This window comes from Lathamus discolor, chromosome 2 (genome assembly GCF_037157495.1).
Source record: "Lathamus discolor isolate bLatDis1 chromosome 2, bLatDis1.hap1, whole genome shotgun sequence".
Lineage (NCBI taxonomy): Eukaryota > Metazoa > Chordata > Aves > Psittaciformes > Psittacidae > Lathamus > Lathamus discolor.
Window position 1 is genome coordinate 71,522,850 of NC_088885.1, and position 25,188 is coordinate 71,548,037.

Sequence of the window (25,188 nt, forward strand, 5' to 3'; positions counted from 1 at the left end):
TCCCAGGAAAGACCACCAGGAACAGCTGAGCGAAGGAATAATTTCCAATAGTCTCGTCACAATGCTCAATGACAAGCTCAAAAGCTGAAATATCTGCCTTCATTTTAACTGCTTAATCAAAATACACAGCCACCAAAGGCTGCTACGGGGCTGAGGCTGATCTTGTGACGTGACATTGAGCAAGTCAAGCTTATTTACTTGCATGCCTCAGCTTAGCCCTCTTGCAGAGCAAACAGCTAGCTCCTGGGTCTTCTTGGTCGCTCGGGTTGTCAAGTACTTTGAAGAGAAGGTACGGCCTCACAAATGATTCATCATCACCTCTGCTGAGCACTGAAATTGTTCATCAGAAAAGCAGGTAAGACACAAGAGCTAAATCCTTCCCTTGTGTGCACAATGAATTCACTCAGGAGTTCATCCAGCACACAAGTAAATATCCTTTTACTGTCATCTCAGAGCCTGTGCGAGGCTGAAAATTGTCATTCTTCTCACCTCTAATAGTGGTTACCTCTATTCTTCAGCTTTAAAAGTATGAACACTGCAGTCACAAAGATGAGGAACACGTAACATTTCCCTACAGGTTTTCATCATTGTATTGCTGAGGAGCTATATGCTGCTTGCACCACAAACTAGAGAACCCTAACCAAAGTCAGATTCACAAGATCATAGAAACAGCCTTACAGACCAGACCAAAGGCACAGGCAGCCAAGCATCTTGTCTCCAAGGGTGGCCAGTAAGAAATATTTCAGAACAAACACAAGACAAGAGATGACACAAAAGTATCTGCACCTTGGCACGCAGTCTTCCATCCATCAGAAGCTTAGCAGCCTCATGGAAAATTAAGGACAAAGGTCTTTACTATGAGGGTGGTGAGGCACTGAAACAGGCTGCCCACGGAAGCTGCAAATGCTCCATCCCTGGCAGTGTTCAAGTCCAGGTTGGACAGAGCCTTGGGCGACACGGTCTAGTGGGAGGCGTCCCTGACCATGGCAGGGGGGTTGGAACCAGATGATCTTAATTAAGGTCCTTTCCGACCCAAAACATTCTATGATTCTATAAAATGAAGATTATCACATTTATCAGTTACCAGAACACGTATTATTTCCATCCTTTTTTGAACCACTCATACCTCTGGCCTCCACAACATCCACTGGCAATGGCTTCCATAATGTAACACTGATGCACTACAAAGTGAGTCTTTTGGAGAGTGGTGGAAGAAATCGCACTTACAGGACAAACTGAACAGCGACTGGAAATAAGATACACACAGTCTGCAGATAGACTGTAAGTCAACCAAAAGTTGGTAAAACAATGAATACATAAGACTGAAATTAATGAGAAAAACACATGTTCTGAGATAAAATCTGAGAAAGACAGCAAAGGAATTTTTTGAAGTACTGTGCAAGAAAAAGTTATGAAAAGGCAAGATCAACACTCTGAAAGAAATACTTACACATGACTGTACGAAAAGAACTAATTTTTCAATTATTTTTAAAAGGAAGCCAAAAAATTGATCCAAAGTATAGCAACCCAGTTATTTTCTTTGCACTCTACAAGCCAACCTTCAAAAGATGATACTTTTTGCCCCTGGTGTTTTTCACGGTGCATGAGATGCACATTTTCTGTTTAACTTGTCTGAACTAAACAGTTTAGCCTAGGCCCACTCTGTATCTTTTGGCTGGTTTTCTCATCATAATCCTGCTCTTGAAAAAAAGAAGAGGACAACTGTTATGCAGAGATCCATTGACAAAAATGGATTCAAGAGACCAACTAGGTAACTCCAATTGGTAAACTGAGCTCATAGCAAGAAAAAAACCTACAAAATGAAGTAAATTAAAAATGAGATTTTTCCATATTTAAAGTATTTTCTCCAAGAAAATATGGCTGGGGGCTCTTAAAAAAAAGGACACTTTCAGAAATATCCACCACATATGCCAGTAAAGGGATGGAAAAAATAACCTTTCTTAATGAAAAAGACACTCTATTTTTTTCATTTTCTTCCCCTTCCCTTTTTCATTTCCATTTCAATAGAAAAATGAATAATTCCCTTAAAAAGCCCAAACCATAACACTTTAGCTCTTTTGTTAAAAAAAGCTAAATGTTAATTTTTCAAAAACATTGACTAACAAAGCCAAAATCCAGCAATGCAACTCAAGAAAATTCATACTTACGCAATACCAAAATAAGTAGTTACAAGAACTACTCAGAAAGATGCCTCTCACCTCTGAAGGTAAGAAGTAGGAGGAATTTCCAGCCAAACTGTATCTTCTTAATGCTGGTAGCTACTACCAACCAAGACCCCAAAATCACAAGCTGGTGGCTTCCAGCACTTACAGAAGAACAGGAAAGGAAAAGCCATGCCCAGCCATCCCCCTCCATCAGGTATATTGTAGAAGGGTTTGAAATAATTTTATACCCATGGCAGGGATGTTCAGGCTGGTGCTGGGAAGTGGAGAGGACCAGGCTCACACCCAACTCATCATCCAAGGTTGACTGGCCAAGGACAGGGCAAAAGACAACCTGCAGCAGGAACCCTGGCACTAAGCACCCAAGAGCCTTTTCCCTCTCCTTGCAGGCATGGTTGAGACTTAGTCTGGAGCATCAGTGAAAGTCAACAGCAGCAAATTACAGCAACTTGCTTTGCAAACTTGTTCACTCCCACAATACACTGCTCATGAGGTAGTTCAGCATCTCACTACTCTTGAGAATACTCTTTCAATTTCTTTGATGTCGCCATTTACTATCCCTTCCACAAAAATCATTGCATTTCTGCAATGCTGTCCCAGCTAATGCCAGAAGCACAGTAGCACCCTTGCTCACTGTGAAACCTAACCTGCTCCCCCAGGTGCTGGTAAGCCACCTTACTCACTCCCATGCTCACTTGGCCATCTGCCCAGGGATCTCTGCAGAAATGCTCTCATCTAACTCACCCACTCACTTGTTCTACCAGCCCATGTGTCTCTCCCCTCCATCCTTGACCAACACAGGTGCCTGTCCTCAGCCTCTCGCCACTTCTCCCACCCTAGCCTGGCTTACCACTGGTATCTTCTCACCACCACCAGCCAGGGGCCTGATGTACCATCTGAATTCCTCAATGGCAAGTATTTCAGAGGAGTCCATAGGCATTGACACTCATCCTAGAACCCACTGTCTCTCACCCACAAGGGCGAGCAGTTCATCAGTGCAAACCACATGGCGTATGAAGCCAGCCTAAAAGGCACATTGTGAACGCTGGCTGGACTGCGGTGGAGGTGGCTGCTTCCTTCAGAGTGAAGAACAGGAAGCCCCAGAAATAAAGCTCTAGGAATGAAACCTCAGAGTTCATGTAATCAGCAAACATGAGGTTTAAACCGTAAAAGCCGAGTTCGTAAGGGTGTGACGTGGCACACAGCCTCCAACACTCATCCACAAAAATGTGACCATCACAGAATTACTTGATCAAATTATGAGCCATTGCATAGCTGAACAAAGTTCTTCCACAGACTGTCTTCAATTGCTGCAAAGAAACTCAGAGCTGAGGCAAACATCAGCTTTACTGTAAGAAATCATTGAATCATAAAATGCTTTGGGTTGGAAAGGACCTCAAGCTCATCTAGTTCCAACCCCCTGCCATGGTCAGGCGCACCTCTGTCACACTGAGCACATTGTCAGGGACGGAGCATTCACAACTTCCTTGGGCAACCTGTTCCAGTACCTCACCACCCTTACAGTAAAGAACTTCTTCCTTATATCTAACCTAAATCTCCCCTATTTAAGTCCCATCTGGTCTCAGTGATTTCAGTGTAGATATAAAAATGACTATTCATAGGAGGAAGGCCAGAAAGTCCATCTATCAGATGCAGGAAGAATGTGCTTCTAACCTATGGGGTGCCCATAAGCTCCCCTGCAGAATACACACCAAATGCAAAGCTATCCCTACAGTCTCTGAAGATGCCCACAGCAAACAGCGTAGGCAGGAAATAGCAGGTTAGCTTTACCTCAGAAACTCCTTCATGTCACAAACCCTACATGAACTCTTCCCATCCTCCCAAAAGACTAAGTTGAAGGGTAAAGGTTCCTTTCCATCCGTGTTTTGGCTTCGCACTAAACTAGAGGTTTGTCCACTCTCTTCCCAAGTCCCTAAGCCCATGCTCTCCAAAAAGCAGGATGATTCTGTACATTCTGCTGAGACCAATTATCAATACAAATCCATCATTTCACAACAGATTGACCCCTCTTCTCTCCACTGAGCAGAGAGTTCAAATCATCCCCTCATGATCAGACATCCAAGTTCTAAACCCAACCATCACCAATTCCTCGTTGGCATTAGTTATCAGGTACTGAAGACTAGTCTACATATACACAAATAAATTTTGTCCAATCTTACTTTTCCTTAAAAAGTGTATGTACATCTCCAAATGTCATACGAAACAACACAAAATACATGTTCCCGTGTAATTGCTACATAACACAATGTATTTTAAATAATTTGTTTCATGTGGGTGGCCACATATTCTAAACTGTTAATCTCTGTACACTTTGTTACTCTGTCCTCCGCCCCTTTTGTTACTCCTATCAGCTCACTACGTGCTCTTAGCAGTAAAGGGCCGAGCTGCTTTCTCTGTTGTGTACTGGTACAACGCCCAGCATAGGCTCTTCATTACAAACTCCAAGCCCCACTACAAAAAAAAAAAAAAAAAAGGCAATTAAACTGAAGAATAGATAAATTTCTGAAGAGAATGTACAACTTAATGACACAAATTCACAAAAATGCTGGTTTCATGTCAGTCAGCACGGCAAACACCAACTCCCTCGAGAACCTCCATATTTTATAGGGCTTTTTACGGTGCGCTGGGACAGAAGCGAGAAGATGACAGCCTAAAGCCAGCTCCTAATCAAACGCAGATTTACCTATGGCGATTACATTAGAAAACAGCTGGGAAACCAAAATAAGTCTTGGTGCTAACTAAAACTCAGCGCACCTGAATTTAAAATCAAACCCTTGAGGAAAAGGCTCTTCAGTTAGCCATCATTTTTTTATTACCGGTATGTGGGACACTCCCTGCTACAAATTCCTGCTTCTCTGGGTGGAGGCTGATTGCTTCTGAGCCATTTCTTCACTGAGTCTGAACCACCCACATCTACCAGGAAAATTTATTGTGATGAATAGACCTATTAACACCAGCTTCACCCCACCCTATACTGCTTCAGAGTATGGAAACTCGATGGATGTGTCTGGTTCTGGTTAATATGCCACAACTCTCAAGTTTTACAATGGGAAAGCGGAGAAAACACTATGTATTTTATTGTAGTGTTTGGGCAGATTCTCCATAAAATGGAAAATTCAGCCTATCAGGGATCTAATTTGCAGTCTTTGGTTATCAAACCTTACATCCTCCTTTGCCTTTTTTCACAAAAATTATTTTCGCCTTCATTCCTTGCCTCCTTGCCAGGAGACACCAAGAGCAAGCCTCAGGTCCTCCTTAGCTCCAGCAGAAACCATGTCCAAAAGGACAAGGAGATTACAGAAGCACATGAGATTTTAAACAGGAAAATCTTTCAGGAGAAGCTTTGAATGTGGCACAGACCTGCTCTCACCTCACCTTTGAAAGCCTGGCTTTCAAAGCTAGGCTAACACCTACTGACTTCAGAAATTGAGTGCACAGGTTATTGCAACCTGAGGAAAACGCCGTGCAGGTGTCACTCAGAGGAAGACAGCTACACATAGGCAATGGCTTAGATTGCTGCAAGCTGTGCTGCAATTACAGATCTCAAATTACAGAAAGAAAAAATAAAATAAAAATAAGTGAGACAAGACAACCATAGTAACAATGGAGCCAAGTGCAGACAGCGGAAGGGTGGAAGACACTGAACTGCTTCAGTTAGGAAGCAAACAGTGGGTCCACTAAACCTAAGAGGAGAGAAAGAAAATACAAGAGGTTTTCAAACCATATACGCCTTGTTTAAAGTCCAACTCAGGAAAACGAAAGAGTGAATTTCCTCCTCCACAGGTCAGCTGAGGCTGCTGCAAGAGAAGAGTCCAACAAGACAGGAGTCCAACACCACTTCCAGCACTTCATCAACACTGCTTCCGGACAAGGATGCCCAAAGTACAGGACCTATGGTGGGCTCTGTATGGAAATCCTCTCATCAAAGTTACTTGTCTGCCTCCAAGAAAGAGTGAGCAGTACTCCATCCTGCCTTTCAGAGCTACAGAGACTGGTCGGCAGGGGTAGAAGCAGACTTGCAATAACTTCACTTTCTCTAGCTCATCTGATAGTGCCATTAGCACAACTGGCTCTCAGCCACCAAAGTGAGAAAAGGAGCAACTGGATGCTCATGAGGAATGACTGAATAAAAATTTAATGTCTGCATAAACAGAACAAAACATCTGGTAGAACAACTGCGGTCCAGCCACATGTAACAATGGCACCAGCAAGAGCTCCAGCACTGTGTAGTGCCACTGGAGCGGGGAGAAGCCTTGAGCCCAGGCTGGTTCCAATGCAGACCCTGAAAAGAGTTTTAGGCCACTTCTTGCCAGAGCTCTTCAATTTATTTTAGATGGCCAGCACTTGCTGGAGGGAACTATTGGGAGGCCCATAAAAATTGGGTTTCCCTTCCCAGTGTCAACTGATGAAGTAGCCTTCATTTCCTGACCTTGCAGTCATTGTAGCGTGCTACTGCCTGCTGTTACAGAAAGCTGCTGTGTGACAGTAAGCAAGCTGACACCTAATTGTTAAATTCAACCAAGTGTTTTAATTAAGGAAAGAGTGTCTTTAAAATAAACTCTTAGAAGACTTTGGCCCATGTTCAGGAAAGCACTTAAGTACAAGCTTTAGACTGTCTCTATTCAGGAAAGCACATGCTTAAGTGCTTTCCTGAATGCAGATATATTCCTGTCCTGGGGCCTTAAAAGCGCACTAAATAATAAAATTTATTGCAATTTTACTTCACTATTTTCTTGAAATATTTGTTTAGCTACTTTTCTCTGAAGAGTATGGTCACTTAAATTTTGTATCTATTTAACAACCTTTACTGTTAGCTGATTGCATTCCAAGACAGAAACAGACTGTTAATGCTGTTTCAGTTAAACTCTAGATTTTTTACCCATTATCATGAAACTGTTTCATTTTCTTGAAAAACATCTCAGTTAAACCAGTCACCCTCATACAGGGTACCTACTGGCCACATATTGCTTCAAATAATTTTGTGTGGAGTTGGAGATCTTCTGAGTTCATTCTTCAACATATACATAATAAGGAGATAATGTCAAACTTCATCTAAACCAACACTTATGTCTGGGCATTCACTGAACAATGACATTCAGTCACGGCTTCTACAAATATTAATGCATGTATTATCATAGAACCATAGAATAGTTAGGTTTGGAAAGGACCTTAAGATCATCTAGTTCCAACCCCCCTGCCATGGGCAGGGACACCCCCCACTAAACCATGTCACCCAAGGCTCTGTCCAACCTGGCCTTGAACACCACCAGGGATGGAGCATTCACAACTTCCTTGGGCAGCCCATTCCAGTGCCTCACCACCCTCAGTATAGATGGCACGAGTCAGAGCCAAAAGCCAAATTTCAACAAAAGCAGATGTTTCCCCAAGGAAATACCCATGTTCTACATCTCTCACAAGCTACCTCCAACACATTCCTGCTGCAAATTTTAGATTTTCCTAAGAAAAAGTTGACAGTGTTGAGGAGGAAGAGACAAGAGAGTGAGCACAGCATACACATATCCACATGAAAAACTTGGAGAAGAGTTGGGGTGTGCTTTGTCTTACTTAGCCACGTTCTTGCAGCTCCTAAAACAGGAACCTGAAACTTGGGAAGTGAGGCCAGAGGTGTCAAATTTGTTAGTACTGCCAGAGTGCAACGATCACCATTCTTCTCATGTCTGTCCCATTGTTACACTCTAGTAGTCCCATGTTTCATGAGTTGTACCAATGGACCAAGCTTTTACTCCCTGTGGTCCTGTGAAGCATCAGATATCAACCCCAGCTAGAAAAAGAGCCTCAGTGTCTTTCACAGGGCAAGAGCCTGCTGAAACCCATTTCTGAGTTACTGACAATCCCTCACATGCAAAGTCAGCTTACACCTGTAGTTGCTGGTCTTTACTTCTTTGCTCTTAATTTTTTCCTGCCAGGGCAGCTGGCAGCAGACCTGTGAGACATGGGGTAAACTGGGAAGGATTTCTGTGCAGCCTGCTGTACAAATTGCCTGCGACTGTTGTGCACAATGGCCATGAGGGTCCTTGCTAGTCCCAACATCAATTTACCTTTCTTGCTCGGACCTGGCCCTTTTGGGTGCATCGCCACCACTAACGGCATTAGCAGCTGTTGTACCTTAGATAACTACCTATGGACCCAGAGCTTACTACCTCTGCACTTGCTACCAGTACAAACAGAAATTCCAAAGCAGTGAAAAAAGAGGACATTTAAGTGTATTCACATAATCTGCACAATACCCAGAAAAGAATTTCAAAGATTAGTTTTTTTGAAAAAAATCTGGAAGACAAATTGTCCTGTGGCTACATAGAGAAGCAGGTGAAACCATAGGTGTCCCAGCTGTGACTAGCAGGTACATATTTAAGGCAACACCACATGATGACACACGCTTAATTTGTTCAGGTGGCAAGGTTAGCAAAACGAGCTCAGGGAATGAATGCAGCTCAAGCAGAATGACTTAAACATGAAGAAAAAGCTGGTCAAGATGAATCACACATCCCAGTCAAATAAAGGAAAGTCTGCTTGATTTAAACTTAATTGTAACTGGTTTCCCCTCACCTTCCAAAAATGTATTTTAAAAGGAAAACCGTGTTTATGGAGCAAGCTAAACCACAACCATTTTATTCATCTGTTGTTTCAGTTTTTTCCTTTAGGCTTGCATTGAAATACAACCCAGAACAGCCTACTCTCAGAGCCTTTTAATACACACTGTTATTTAATGAGAAAGAATAAGGAACATTATGGTCAGGTTTCCTAGGAGAGGACATCCCAAGAAAAGTAGAACAGCACCCTTTCCTCAGGCTTCCACCCCAGGCACTGCCAGGCAGAGCCAGTTCAACCCTTCACTCCAACAGCCATCTGGGGAGCTCAGCAGGACACCACCCAGAGATGCACAGGGGATCTCGTGGACAAAAAGGCTTTTAGGACAGAACATGCTTGCTTCCTCATCATCATCAGTGATGGCAAACCTTTTGCCCGTGTGAGCCCTGCCTCTTCCACGCAGCACTGCTCTCACAGCAGCAAGGCACCATTACTAGTGCTTACACAGGTCTGAATCATGCGAACTAGGAAAGATGGAATAAGAGGCAAAATAAAAGCTGCCTCAGCAAGAGCTGTGGTTTCAACCAGCTGAAAACATTATTTTTAGAATACTGGAATCTCTTAGACATCATCCTTCAGATTCACTTGCCCACACGGGTGAGAGTCAGGACCTGCACGCGTTACCTCTCTCTGCACTGCAGTTCACTCCTCCAGCCACCGATGTTTCTCCTCTCCTTCATGCCCATGAAGTCAGGCATGCATAGCCAGCCCAAGAGATTGGCTGGATGTGACCCACCGCTGACCAACTGCAGTATTTGCTCCGACACTGGTGGGTATTCCAAATTATACTTGTGACTGTATTCAACATTTTAAGTTTTTGGTTTGTTTGGGTTTTTTTCAGGGGGTTTCCACGGTTGTGCTTCACATTAACTTCAGCCTCAGATAACCAAGGCAGTTTTCACAGCCCATCTGCTTCAGAAAGCATGACGCCTTTTTTCTCGAGTACAGCTTGGGTTTATTCAAACAGAAACAGCAGAAATAGCAATGTGTTCCCTTCATGCCACATACAGCAGCAGGCAAATACCCTGCAACCCAGTCAAAGATGGTTTGAATTACTGAATAATTGACTTAAAACTTTGAACTGAAACGTGGGATGGCAGAACGCATGTGATCCTGCTGAGGATTCCCCTCTTCCTCCACCCTGCTTCTTGGCAAGACAAGGTATTCTTCAGTTTCAGGAACAATCTCTTGCCTGCATGAATTTCTGAAGTGACTTTTCCCACCCTATCTTTGGGAACTGATACCAACCTCAGATAACTTCCCATAGGCAGGAGAGTAGTGGGGCAAGAAAACGTATGGCATGGAGACGAGCCATAAATCCCAGGAAGAAGAACAAAAATTCCTTCACTGAAAGGGTTGTCAGGGTTTGGAACAGGCTTCCCAGGGAAGTGGTAGAATCCCTGTCCCTGGAAGTGTTCAAAGGACATACAGATGAGGCCCTTAGTGACATTGTTTAGTGGTTAACTTGGCAACTCTGGGGTAATGGTTGCACTTGATCTTAGAAGACTTTTCCAACCTAGTTGATTCTATGATTCTATAATCTCTTTCCATGCCACTATGACCTTGGCTTAGTACACAATCCCTAACCTCAGCTTTGGTTTTGTTTGTACTTGCTAAGTTCAGGTTTTGCTGTTCTTAAAAAGCATCAGTGAAATCTACGGGACTCTGAAGATTACAGCCTTTTCGCCAGGTAGCTCTTGCTTCTGAATCTGGCACAAGGCTGCACTTTCAGCAGGAGAAACACATTAGAAAGCCACTGTTTCATATCAAAGCCTTCAAGGTTTCTTAATATCCTTCATCTTTTTTCTGTACCTTTATAGACTTCCAGAAAAGTTTGCTAATTTAAAAATAATATGTTTATTTAACCATGATCTCTCTAATTGCCGAGAAGATCTGTAGTACAAATCCAAGTTTTCTTCCATCTCAAACTGGTACAGTCCAAAGCCAAGAATACATATGTTGCTAGCTGGAAAATAAAGTGCCCTTGATTCCTAACTTTATTTTGGACAGTCCACTCCATGTTATTAAAAGCCAAATTCAGTAGTGAGAAAATATATATAGCTTCAGCTGTTTTGTGTGGGTTTAAAGTAGTATTTGCTTTATGAGTAAGAGATTCGATAATGCATATATTTACATAAAAATAGTTTTGACATTTACGTTAACTCTTTGCCAAGCTGGTGCAAAAATGGAAATGTAAAAAGCATAAGCGCAGAAACAAGCCCCTATGCTGTAAGTCTGCTATTTACAGGTAATTTTTTTTCTTGGCAATAAGACCTGAACGGTATGTTTTATAGCACTAGACCTAGCCACTCAGAGTCAATTTAGTGTTTATGGAAAGTGCCAGACTGACAGTTCGAGATTTAAACTCTCCATGCCAGCGTGCAGCTGAGCTAGGGTAGCGGCAAGGGGAGTTTCCAGAACCTGGGACACCGACGGGCCCCGGTTGCATCCTGCAGACACAGAACAATTCACGGTATCTCAGTCCAGTACCCAGCAATGCAAACACTCAATTATTTCTCACGGCCCAAGAGGCTTCTGAAGAGGGTGGCACCACTGTGCGCCACAGCAGAGCATGAAGTGAAGCGCCTTGCACAATTCAAAGCCATAGATGGGTATGTCCAAAATTTTCAAACCAGAGCTGCTCAAAAGACAAAGCCTATCTCATAGAAGATTTTAATACTACAAAGCAGATATAGATCTGCAGCAGGAGATAACCTGCCACTCTCTGGGCTTCTAAGCAGCTCGTGAAGGCCACTGGGGCAGGACAAGCAGCAGAGAGCCAGGAGCTCATGGAGACCTTGCAACTGCAGAGCCCAAAGCAAACTGCAGAGCAGCCAGGATGTGTTTCAGCTTCACAGCCTCCCAGCAACACATGGGCAACCAAGCTGCCCAAGGACCGGGCAAATCACCTGGCAAAAAGCCTCCACAGGTACCACCACAGCTTTGTTTGAAATGAAACCTCACATGAAGCACATAGGCCTTGCTACCTCAGCCATCCTCAACACACAACTTACATATAAGTGCATTGCACTGGAGGATTCCCTAACAACAACTCCTCTGATCTATCTTACATAGGGATTAATATACTGTCTCATCTGCTCTCTGCTACTTCCCCACCTGAGCTATCTAGTCCCTTTAGTCTTTTCTCAAAGCCAAGAAGGAGAAAGTAATCTCTTTAATAACCAGTTGGGATAGGTTATGCACGATGTGATGTCAAGCACATTACGTAATTGCGTTGTGTCAAGCCCTACTCTGCTAGATCTGGGGCTGGCCATGCAGCAGTCACTGAACAATTGATGCAATGGACAGAAAAGGTTGGAAGCTGTCTTTTCTACTACAGTAACCAAGACCATTCTTTTCTTCTTTTTTTTCCCCAGAGCAATTAGTCAGCTCAGGGATGTCAAAACATATAACTGGGCCACAAGACAAATTACAGTGTAAGTGCTGCTGCTTTGCCAATGACCTAGCAGGCTTGGCCCTGAGGTTTCTAATGTTTGAAGCCTCATGTCCCTCATCCAGTACTGCAGTACTTCTAAAGACATTTTAATGAAGATGAAATTCTAGGAAAATCAACCTGCATGGATCCTTCATATATATAAACAAACAACAATAAAGCCCAGATGACCAAATCCATAACATATTGGTATGAAAAAGAGAAGTATAAAATACATACATCTATGTAGTGGCCACCGATTCAGACTCTTTTTACAGAAGTTCACAACCATTTTACCAATATTTAAGACTCCAACTGTCTCAGCTGAATGGTCTGGATATTAAAAAGCCATCTTTACATTCCAGTTACCCTACAACACCATAAACTGATGAAAATATACAAACAGAAACAATTAATCAGAGCTGAGGATAGTCTTGATCCTTACTGCAGCCTCATATGTTACATATTTTTTCTGCCGTGATCTCACTAGCAATGCATCACTGTTTTTAACCACTCTGAGCACTGATTCTACACTCAGCAGCTGTGTTTGTTTACAGGGCTAGAAATTAGCACAGGACAAATGGACTCCATCCAACTGAAATTTTTTTTTGGCATTTTCCACTACACTTCACAATATATTGGTCCTCATAGTCCAATTATGTATTTGCCACTGACGCTGGCCAAGGAGAGTACATCAGCAGAGATGGCCCTCGCTAACGCTGCATGGGGATGCTTTTTATTGCTCCAAACACAGACTCTCTAATTACTAAGCACAGTTCAGACAGACACTTGTAGCCAGGAAAGTCCAGTACTATATTGTCCATACTGTTTTCACTAGGAACATAAAGAATGTCACCATAATCCCTCCTGCATTTTGCATACTGCCAGTTCAGTAAGAGTGATGAAATGCAATGATATTTTATACTTAAAAGGACCTGCCAGTGCCCTTCACACTTTTAATTGAGCTCCCAAAGCCAATTCCAAAAGACTGCAAACCAAATTTAGACAAGTCAGCCCTAAAATTGTTCTCCATTTCAATATCCATACACTTTTTCACTGTTAGTTATTTAAAAAACAAACAAAAGAGCAGCCCTATGCCCCTACTTTTTTTTCATCTACTTTACTGTTTCCTTTACACACAGTTGGGGGGGTGCTTTGTTTTTCTCCATCCCATTCTAGGATAAACAGTTACAAAGGAGTTACTGAATTCCCTGGAACATGACCGCGAATACTCCTGCCCTAGTTCTCACACAGCTGAAGGTAAATACAATTTTAAATGTTCTCCCTAATTATTCAGAATACTTCTGTAAGCAATCCCTATTTACGCTAGAGATAAACACAGCATGCATTAAGTTGCAGTTTACAGACTGCTTATGTCTTCCACACTGCTAAAAATACTCCAGTTCGATCTTATGAAATGTATTCTACAGAAACTACCAAACAGCCTCGCAGGGCAAACGCCGAATCCTGGGAGCCAAGCAATTTCTCCATGCAAATATCCACAACTATTCTGTCAATTCACCAATAAGTCCTGATCAAGCATGTTTCTGGAGAGAATAAGGTTGAAACCACTATACAACTTCTTGAAACATGTTTTCTTGGAGATGGAAAAAGCCCATTTCCAGGAACATTTGCAAGGCATTTTGTTTCCGAGGGACTGCCTCTCACTATTCCTAACTTTGTTTCGTGCAAACAAAGTCCATATTTCTCTGATAATTTCAAATAATAGCAATGATGATGTTCCTGACATCACAAGATGCATGAAGAGCCCTGTCAAAGTAATATATTGCACTTTGCCATGTAATTATGTTATGCTGGAGTAGAGTGTTGGAAAACTTAGTATAATCATTAGCTGAGCACTGAATGTTTTGATTGTCAGACAGGTTGTATATGATGCAAATATATGACTCAGAAATGATTTCACATAAACATTTTGGTAACAGTAATCTGACTCATAACCTCCAACATAGAAAATAACAAGCTGCACAAAACATCTGTGCGCTCCAAGCAACCCCAGCTTGTAGCAACCTTCACAAGTCTCAAAGCACAGAGAAACCAGAGGGCCCCATTCCTGAGGACCTAAAGCTGAGAGGTGCTGAAATCCACCTTCCCAAAAAGAGTCAAAGAAGTAAAAAAGGCAGTTGTTCCCACCAGGGAGCCTTGCCGAAGAGCTATGAAAGTTTACTCCGTCTGATAGCCTGCCCAGTGGGCATTGCTTGGTTTAGGTCCACATGTAACAGGGATAAGACAGGAGGAAAGGTTTGTTGTTATTCCACCCCGAAGCTTCGCCATGTCAAGCATGACACAATGCACAATTCTTCTTCTATTTATTTTCTCATTCATTAGGAGACGGACAGCTTCTTTCACGGCCCCTTTCTGAAGACAAATGTGCAGTCTTGAGTGACAAGGAGAATTTACCGTCTGTTATTTCAGAGGAGGTTTGCCATGTTTATTCTGGAAAGTGCCATGAATTAATGAACTATCTCTTCAAGCCTCAGTGAGTCGGGACTGCCAGCTCTCTGGCTGCCAGAAGCAACAGACTGTTTTGGGACCCCATAAAATTGTTTTTACTGAGACTAGCAATAGCAAAAGTATCAGGCGGACCCAATCCCAATAGCTCCTGAAACATAAAGGACTCATTATACTGACTTCAGCCATTACACTGCATTTTTATTTTGAGTTTCTCAACAAAACTATCAGTTAACTCAAAAGACTACCTAGCATTACCTTCCTTGCAGTACAGACACTACCAAAAGGCATTATGACTCTGCAGCATAGACATCACCAAAAAACATTACCACCCCACAGCATGGACATCACCATTATCATGGATGTTACCAAAAGCTAGACAAACCTTTACTAGGCTTTCCAATAGTTTCAGGTGAAAAATGTGCTAGCCTCTGACCGCTTAAATTTTTCCTATCCAGCTCCTTGGGGGTGCCTGCTCACACCAATGTACTGCACTTCAACACACACATAAAACCAGAGACTGCCCTCATGCTCATGCTACCATCCACTGCACCCAAGTGTCTCCTGCACCGTTCAGTCAGAGACCACAAAGGAAAAGCTGTTCTCTTCCAAAAGCTACCACTTAGGGCAAATAGTAGGCATCATATACAAATGGGAGGGCATTTGATCACACCTCTCCATGAGACATGTGCAAATGACCTGTGGGGCGGTTGGGCTAAGGCAGGGGAGAGCTCACGGCTTTGCTCAAAGCTGAGTCTGCCCCCATAGGACTACAGATACCTGATGGAGCTGCAAAGACCTGGCTGGGCAGAAGAACCTCCTGAGCACCCAGTCACTGTCCCACTGCAGCAGAAACACGTGCTAAGAAAATGCAGTTGGAGGAATTTAAGGCACTGGAAGTCAAGGTACGGGATGAAAACCCCAGGGACGGTTTCAACCCCAAGCACTAGGTTCATCTTACCAGTCTACACCACAACACAGGTGGAAGGAAGATTCACACAGTGGGAGTGGGGGAAACTATACTTACGGGATAAACTAAAACACAAGAAGTTTCACCTCAACGTGAGGAAGAACTTCTTTATGTTAAGGGTGGCAGAGCCCTGGAACAGGCTGCCCAGGAATCTCTCTGGAGACATGCAAAACCTGCCTGGACGCGTTCCTGTGTAACCTGCTCTAGGTGGCCCTGCCTTGGCAGGGGGGTTGGACCCAATGATCTCCAGAGGTCCCTTCTAACCCAAACAATTCTGTGATTTCTGTTACGTCTGGTGGAAATTCACATTCAGGTGGCACCCACAAAGATCAGAGGTGTTTGCTGTTTGCAAGCTCATCTGAGGAGCCATATCTCTAACAGAGCATGGCTGCAGAAGGCTCAGACTAGGCAACATGGATGAGCAAGGTACACAAGTGGGAAGTACTAAAGCCTAAGCCAGGTGAGAACCTATGGTCTCCAGCTGGCTGATGCTGCAACCTGAGAAAGCGCAGGTTTCACCAAATAAGACCCTACTATCCCACTGACTCCACAGGCCACTTAGGGACCAGCTAGGATGGTAACACAGAGCTCAGTTTCACAGTTAGATCACAGGACTGGAAACAAGAATTTTACAGACCTCGTCACAGCCCTGGTCCAGTCATGCTCTTCAAGCCTCAGCTTAGCCATTTGGACACGTGTACAGTAACAATTTATGTTTGTCAGAGCACGATGTGAGACTTCAACACTTATGAAGTGCTTTGAGGTCCTGAATAAGAGAGAGAGCAGTATTCTTACATTGTCTAGTAAGTAACAAGCATTACACATTCTGCAGAATGGCACATTTTTGGACAGGACAGCTGCTACAATCATTAAAGTGTAAAAACTACCACATGCAAGAGACAAGACACAGACATCTCAGAATGAAAATCTCTACTGTAGTGTGCTAAGCAAAAGTATTTTCTCTTCCATAGCACAATAAGTTAGAACTCCCCTAAACAACTTTGTGTCTCCCTTTTTCTTCACTCCCTTCCCCCTCTTCTTTTTTTGTCTTTGTGGGTTAAGAAGAAAAAAAACCAAAAAGAAATTGAAAGGGCAAGCCAAGAGATTCACAATCACCAAAGCCTGCAGAACATACAGTGAATTTTGGCAGGACATGCATGTTTATCCTTTTCATATGCTGTTTAAATTATTTTTATAAACAAATCATTATCTTACATAGCCACTGCTTAGTCCCTTTCATGTCAAAGACATTTGATGTTACAATAATTAAGCAAAAGGGTCTGCATTCTTGAAACGCAGTCTCCGGATGACTGTTTGTGGGCAAGAGACTGTTGCGTTTCTAAAACGAAGGGTATCTTCTCTGAGCTCCACCGTTCAAGTCAAGCACCTGGATTCTGTACTTGAATATCTACACAGAGGTTTGATCCACAAGTGACAATTTCACACCAGGCTTAAATTTTAGAACTGTACTCCTACCATTTTGCACCAAAATTGTGCATACAGAACAAGGCCCCCAAAGAAGTTTCTCACTGCTTTAGGTTAGATACAAGGAAGAAATTCTTTACTGTGAGGGTGGTGATGCACTGAACAGGTTGCCTACGGAAGTTGCAAATGCCCCATCCCTGGCAGTGTTCAAGGCCAGGCTGCACAGAGCCTTGGGCAACATGGTCTAGTGGAAGGTGTCCCTGCCCATGGCAGAGCGGTTGGAACCAGATGATCTTAAGGTCCTTTCCAACCCTAACCATTGTATGACTTCATGTTGATGAACTGGCCTTGGCACCATGATGAAGACACAGGTATATTAAAAGCTTATAAGGCCTATTCCTGCACCAAGAAATGTTTATCACAGCTAAGATGGAGTACATAACCAGTGTGGGCATTAGAAGAGAAGAAACATGAATGGGAAGCGTATGGTAAGTGACAGAAAACGCTTCCTCCTTTTTTTCCTGCAGAGCCTCTGACAATTAAAGACTGCTGATTCAACCTCTGCTCCTCTGGATTCGGCCAGAGGGAGTTTGCACCACTGTGACACAAGGAATTAAAGCTGCAACCATGTCTTTATTCCCCAATAAAGAGCCTTAACCCAGATACCTTTAACACGGTTTGAAAAAAAATGGAAGTTATGCTGCATTAAGTGTTCATGCCCAAACACCTTTTATTACAGTTTACAAAGCTAGAGGCAGAGAAGTCTTTTGCATCTGGTACATCCTTGTAACAGCCCAACATTTTTCCAACTCATTTGGACAATTTTATTCCTTGTAAGAGGACTGGGATTGATTGCTTACAGCTTTACTCTCCCAGATTTATCTATCAAATGGTCTGAAAAGCCAAGGAGACACAAGGATGCAAGAAAGCAGCTCCGTTTCACGCCAAAACTGCAGACTCTTTCCTCCTGGCTTACAGGTGTGACTATCAAAACCTGCTCACAAGCTCTAATCTGCTCTCATTTTTTAAGTGCGCTTTGCTGCTTGGGGTAGAGATAAAACGCCTGTGCTTCAATAGACATTATGTCACTCGTTAGCCCTTGTACAAACAGAATGTCTAATACCTTGACCACATATGCCACGTGAACGCAATGCAGTAAGTGACAAGATGAGACTACTGCATCTGCGCCTGCGTACAACAGCACACCTCACCAGGAACGTTTGTGTGCATGCTTTAAACAAGGCATATTTTACAGCCTGCACTTGATAAAAGAAATTATGGCTCTCGATTTGCTACCATTAAGATTTTAGGTTGATGAAATATATCTTCTTTAAAGGGGGGCTTCAAATAGCTAGCTTCCATGTCTCATGCTGCAAATGACCATTAAAATACATGGAATAACAACTTTGGAATACTGTTTGAAAAACACTTTCTCATTTATTGTTGGGAAATATGACTTCTTCGGAACAAGTGTTAACACTGTCTTGATAAATTTGCAAAGCTATTCAAGCCACGAAGTACATCTGCACACTGAGTATATTTCAAATAGTGTGCTTCTGTTTTCACTTTCAAAATGTTTTTATTTATACACTAATATTTGACCTATGAATATTCCACGTTTATATGGAGCCAGCTGTTCTAAATTCTGGTTATACTGAGCATTCATGCAAAACATCAGGTGATATCATTGGATATTTTTAAGGGGAAAGTTCATAGGAAAGCAGTTATGTATTCTTGTGATTAACACCACATTGGATCAAAACAGTCATGTCTAGCTCTCTGAAAATACAGCTACTGTTTTAGTTAGCAGAACACTTCGGCTCTGTCTACATTATCCTTTTGTGCCAAAAAAATCCCACTATTGCTACCACTGATTCAATTCTGTCATTGTGCTATGATGAACACTGCAACATAAAAAGAGCTGAAGGCAGTGCTGTCAAAATCTTCGTGCCCTTAACAACAAAAAGTAATCTCATGCCATCACCAAGGAAAAAAACCCAAAACAACAACAAAAAAAACCCACCAAGAAAATCACAAACAAAAACCAGCTCCAAAATCCACTCAACACTACAAGGCTGTTTCTTAACATCTGAAAGTTCAGAAATACTGGATCAAATCCATAGCAGGTTTTAGGAATCAAAGTCCAACATGATGTATTAAGCACACCTCCAGTCCCAGAAGGGCTGTTGCTTTAATTAAGCTTTTTCTCCTGCAACAGCCCTGTGGCAGCTACAGCCCTGTGACCTTCCCAAAGCCATCGCCTTGGGAGCCTGCTCTGGGTCCAAAGCATGGGCCTGTGTGGCTCTTGGGGAGCAGGCGCCTTCTTGGGGTGCTAGTGCCGGCCACCCCTGCTGCAAGCGCTGCAGACAGGGTGACAGGAGGCACTACTCCTCATCCTCTGCCACCTGTGGCTGGAAAAAGCTGGAAACAACCTGCTGAATGTTTTCACACATGGCCCCTCACCCTTAGTGTATCACAACTGGAGAATCCCAGTCCCAAACGCTCTCTCCACATTTGGAATCACAGGTGGTTAGGGCTGGAAGGGATTGTCAAAAATTGTCCAGTCCACACCCCCTGCCATGGGCTGAGACATCATTCACTAGACCAGGTTGCTCAAGGCCCCATCCAAACTGACTTTGAACACTTCCAGGAATGGGGCAGCCACAACTTTTCCAGGCAGCCTGTGCCAGTGCCTCACCACTCTCACTGTAAAAAATTTCTGTCTTATATCCAACCCAAACCTCTTTCAGTTTAAAACCATTGCCCCACTGGAATAGAAAAGTTCCATGCACTCCCCCAGTGCACATAAGAGTTTTTGGTCCTTAACCTGTCTTACAGCCTCTGAGCTCTGATGCCTGCTAAAACAAATGGGAATCTCTATTTGTTTTAGCAGGCATTAGTGCTTGCTCTCTGTTTCACATCGCTATATAAAGGGTCGCATGGAAACACTAAATGATTAGTAGGTGGACTGTACTTAACAGCATTACTGTGCAACTGCTGGGATACAGCAGAAGAAACACACGGTGGGACTGTTTACGTCCTAAGTAACTCGTACCTTACTCTAACCCCTGCCAAGTTAGCCATGAGGCAAGATGACTTAAAAAGAATCATGCCTCTGCAGCATGGAAAGTCTAAACACCACCTTCCTTCCTCCTAAATCACAAACACCACTTAAGTTTATATTTAAAACTACAAGAGAGCACGTCACCACTGTGATGCACCACGCTAGACCAGGCAGGACCTATAGCTCTTCAGCAGAGGTGCAAGCCTCCAGCAAGAAGTCCCTGCAGGAGCTCAGCACAAGACATCCACAACAGCTGCCCAAGAAATTTTCTGATGAAGCCATGTCCAGCTGTAAGAAAATTGCCTAAATAAAACCTTTTCATAAGAAGTGGTTCAGTTTCAACCTTGTTTGAGGAAAAGAAGTAGGAAGCATTGCTTTTATTTTCACAAAAACAAACAAACCCAAACAAGCCCCACACCTGGGTTTGTATTTCAAAATGCAACTTTGTAGCTATTTACACATACAAAATCTGAGTCAAATCCGTCAAGAATGCTTTGGCAATCCTGACTTTTTCCAATTACAACCACTTTTTGTTGTTGGTTGTTGTAAGCCTTCAACATTTCACCCAAATATAAGACGGTAAATTTTCAAGCTCTGAAAAGCTTTCGCAAGACAGAGAATAGTCCTACTAATGCCACATGGTCTGGTTCCAGTAGCTTAGTCCAGATGACACTTAGCCCTTACATGAACGTGACACTCCACTCATTTCAGCAGTGCAGGTTTTGAAGAGCAGCTTCACCAGGAGCCGTGCATCTTTGCAGGGCTCCTGCCAAAGGCAGAAGGAGGACTGCAGTCCCTCAAATTCAGAGTCTGGAGTAGCTGAGGACTTCTAAAGGACCATTTGCAGTTTTAATCATGTCATTAGGCAGCTGCACGCTAGCAGGCAGCTCTCAAACAACAACTGCTTCAAGGAGATGACATAAATGAGGACCTTGAGCTGCAACAGTTGAACAGCAAATGTAAGGCTGCTCTCCGACGCTTGGGATCAGTCTTGGCATCGAAGCCCAGTATACAAGGCTTGGCAGAAGTCAGTAAACTCATTCCCATCATCAGCTTCATGATTTCTAATACTGGCCTGCTCTGGACACACGTGGAGGACGCTGCTCGCACGCCGAGAGCGCAAGGCTGTACACAGCCAGCTGGCAACACAGCCAGATCTGCAGCATCACACACTCCAGTTATTCCCTTTGAGTAGATGTCTTGACCTTTACAACACGTGGCCAAGAGTATAAACAGATGGGATGACAGTATGAATGGTACGGTCCCATCAATATAATCACGCAACGTCCCTGATACATCTTGGTTGCCTCATTTCATATCCCCTGACAGCAAGCATGATACCAGGAAAAAGACAGGTGGGCTGATCAAATCCTTCAGATGAAAAAAATTCACCTGCTTTAGAAACACACAGAAGGATGCTTCCCTCCTGTGAAAAGCCATGTGGAGCGAAAACATGTTGCTTTCGCCTAAGTTGCCATGGATTTGTGCAAGCTCATTCCTAGAAGGAAATCTGGTAGGCGATGGCTGCCAAAAAGATGAAAAGCCTGCTTGGAAGACATTGCGTCCAGAAGGTGCTGCTTTATAGGCCATGGGAGAGAGAGTATTTGTACAGCAAGCCTTACACTGACCTCTGAGCGGCTCCTTTGCACTGAAAGGGAGCACCCTTGCACCAGCAGATACTTGAAGTCTTGCAGGGAAGAAAGGGATCGCCTACGGCTTCGGGATTCAAAGATCAAAGAGGCTTTTCACCATGATCCCAACTTTAATCACATGGAAAAGCTTCAGGGCTGCCTGCGGGACTGCTTGGCAAACAGCTGTGCTTTTCCCTCAGTCTTTTGCCTGAAGTCCTCCCAAGAGACCTGAAGGTCTCGCATTAGAGGGGGAAATCCTCTCTCCAAAAATACAGGGATACAGTGAATCCCTGCTGTTTGTCTGCTACGAAAAGGCACAACGCTGGGGATAACCAGGCACCAGACCCAAAACGCACACTTTTTATGGTCCTTATCTCTGGAGGGTTTGATGGGTTCAGGCTTTTCCTGCACAGCCATCCACCTGTCGTCAGCAGCCCCAGATCTGGGTGATAGCAGAAACCTGCAAAGACTCTCACTGGATTCCTTGGGTTTTCTTGCAGGAAGCATGTGGCTTTTTTCTCTTGGTGTGGATGCCAGGGTAGGAAGGCATGGGTGATCACCAGGAAAGCTTCTTCCCCATTTTGACACAGGATTGTTCCACAGCACCTTATATTCACCTTATATCCATCTACTTATATGTACTAGTATTCAGACTTCCTATGTGTCAAATGGAAAGAAACAGACACTTTTCAGGTGCCTTGAACTAGTGAAAATAGCCAAAATAGGCACTTTGAGGATCATCTTCCAAAAATTGGGACCAAATTTACTGAAGATAGATGATATTTTCTGTCAAATTATTTTTTGGTATCTAACCTGATAAATGAAGTTTATTGCCTAAATTACCTGAACTGGTTATATCTTACATGTGGTTTTCCTTGTAACAGAACACTTATCTCTACTCCCCAATACATCCCTCCAGGTGCCTTATAAAACATAGTGCTAAGCATCTCCTAGAAACCTTGAACACTCAAAGTTTAGCCAGCCCCACTGGGAATCATTGCCCATACCTCCCAAGTCCATACTACAGTGCAGACATCACCAGGTAGGCAAGACAAATCCCAGACTCTGCGCTTCAAAGACTGATGTTTCTTGTCCTTCATGTAAGACAGCAGCTCCCTGCAGCTGGAGAGCATCCATGCCTCTATGCCCTCCTTTTTAAATTTTATTTCTTTTTTTATTTTTAAAAGAAACTTTCCCAGGACATCACCTTGGAGCCTGGGACAAGTCTGAGCTGTCTGAATAATCTGAGGCCTCACCAACGTCCCTTGGCTTCACAAGACATCAACAAGGAGGACTGGTACTCTGAGCACTTACAGAAGCATAGGCTTCCCCAGACAGAAAACACATCAGTTGTACCCCCAGACTGAAGGGATATATATGTTGGTCAGGAAGGGCTGGAGCACTGCACATTAAGACCAGCAGTGACTACAAGCTACTGACTCTTTTGGGACTACAGGGCTGGAAAAGTTAATCACACTCTTAAAAGAACATTAACACCTGCAAACTCTCAGGACAAAGCAGGACTTCTCTGCACAGCTGACCTAGATGATGGCTTTCCAGCACAACCAGGTGCATTAAATGTTCTGGGCTGCAGCAGAGCCAGTATCAGCACCTGAAGGTAGGTCACCCACAGTGACTTCACACCCACGCAGACCCACACACCTTCAGGGCAGCCTGCACCTGTACACAGGTATTACCCATATAATACCGTACATTCCTGATCCCAAGGGAACATCAGCGGCTCCTCACACCACTTTGGTAGCTGCCCTTCAGCAGCAGAAAGGGAAGTCTTTAATGTTGAACACAGGCAAAGCTCTTCAGAAGCCGATTTTAATGAAGCAGAAGTTATTATAGATCTGATCACATGCAGAAAACCCCAAGTAAATAACTCTAGCAGTGTCTGCTTATAAGGAGACTCCAGCTGTGGGATTTCAGGGTCACATAGCATACAATTCATTGGAATAGTCAGTGTCCTTAAGGTCAGGAGCCTCCCCTTTCTGCTGCAATCCCACCATCTCTTGCTGCATTTCCTAGACTACATCTAATAGGCTGCTTTAATAGATCACAGGCTGGCTCTTTCCTATCACACCTTTGGTTTCTACATTGCAATAGAATGAATTATTGTTTAATGGAAAAGCAAACGTCAATATACATGTGAAAGACCCCCAAAATCCCTGACACGTCAGAGGAGCTACAGAAAACAGCTGAACAGATGTTCAGTCTCACCCCCTAGATTTGCCAACACTCTGGTAACAAACAATCACGTTAAATGACATTATGGTTTATGACTCGGAACTTGGAAGTTGATGAGAAATTTCTGCAGTTGATTCATACTTCCTGAGACTCATAACTAGCATTTCAATCATGCTATTTTACTACATTACGTGAATAATTTTCCTTGTTGTTACATAAGTGTCTAGATCCAAAATTATCAGAACTGATCTGAATCATATGATTTTAGGGGTTTTTATTTTTAAAAGAAACATAGTTTCAGGTTACTGTCTAATACTTCTTTCCTGGTGCTTTATAAAGCAGGCAGTGAAATACCTTCTAAAACACCACATGCTCACATTTCTCCCTGAAATCAGCCCCTCTGGGTACCGCCCAGCCCCTTGCAAGTACCTTGCTCTGCACCCTTTAAATAAAATGTGCTACAGGGATTTCTAACAGGCATCTACAACCAACACCATACTTCTTAAACTCACAGCTCCAAGCATAGGTCCTGGAACTCCCCAAGGCAAGGAACAGCTCTGTGTCTTCAAAGGACAGAGAGGTTTGGGGAAATTGGGAGGGGAGAAAAAGAGAAGCAGCTGCTCTTTGGACTCAAAACCTTTATGGTATTCCCACACCCCGGAGTCCAAGCCAAATGAGGATCACGCTGGCTTCACTGAAGGATGATTTGAGGATGCCTCAATCCAAAGCATCACAGCTCTGAAACAGCAGCACCAACTAAACATCTCTGAGCTAATTTTGAATGGGAGGCTGAGACCTTGAGAGGGGTCCCACAGGGCCCTGTGCACTGCTGCAGGGGCTGCACACCCCAGACACCTCTGTGGTGCCTGCAGTTGCAGTCGCCACAATCTCAACACAGACAAATCCTTCAACAACCATATGCAGCACAAGTGGGACACTTGCACCATACTACAGGATTTTCATCAGGTACAAAAACTACCCAGCTCTTGTACTGAACACATACACTGTGGCACAAAGCTATTGAACACATCTACCTGTTCTGGGAGCTCAGAAAAACTTCTCGCTGCAGTGACTTATCACTGCTGTAGATGAGGAAATGCACAACTTGCGTTTTGCTTTAAACAAGACAAGCTGTTCACAGGTGTCATCGTTCTGGCACGTAGCTCTGGCAGCACTAGCGAAAAGACAAT

The 25,188-nt window shown here is 43.4% G+C and overlaps 1 protein-coding gene across 1 annotated transcript in view; it reads right to left on the reverse strand.

The window, feature by feature from the left end:
* The window catches only part of BMP6 (bone morphogenetic protein 6), a 91,425-nt gene that overhangs the window by 64,498 nt on the left and 1,739 nt on the right, over positions 1 to 25,188 (reverse strand). The gene's annotated exons all lie outside the window — the stretch shown is intronic.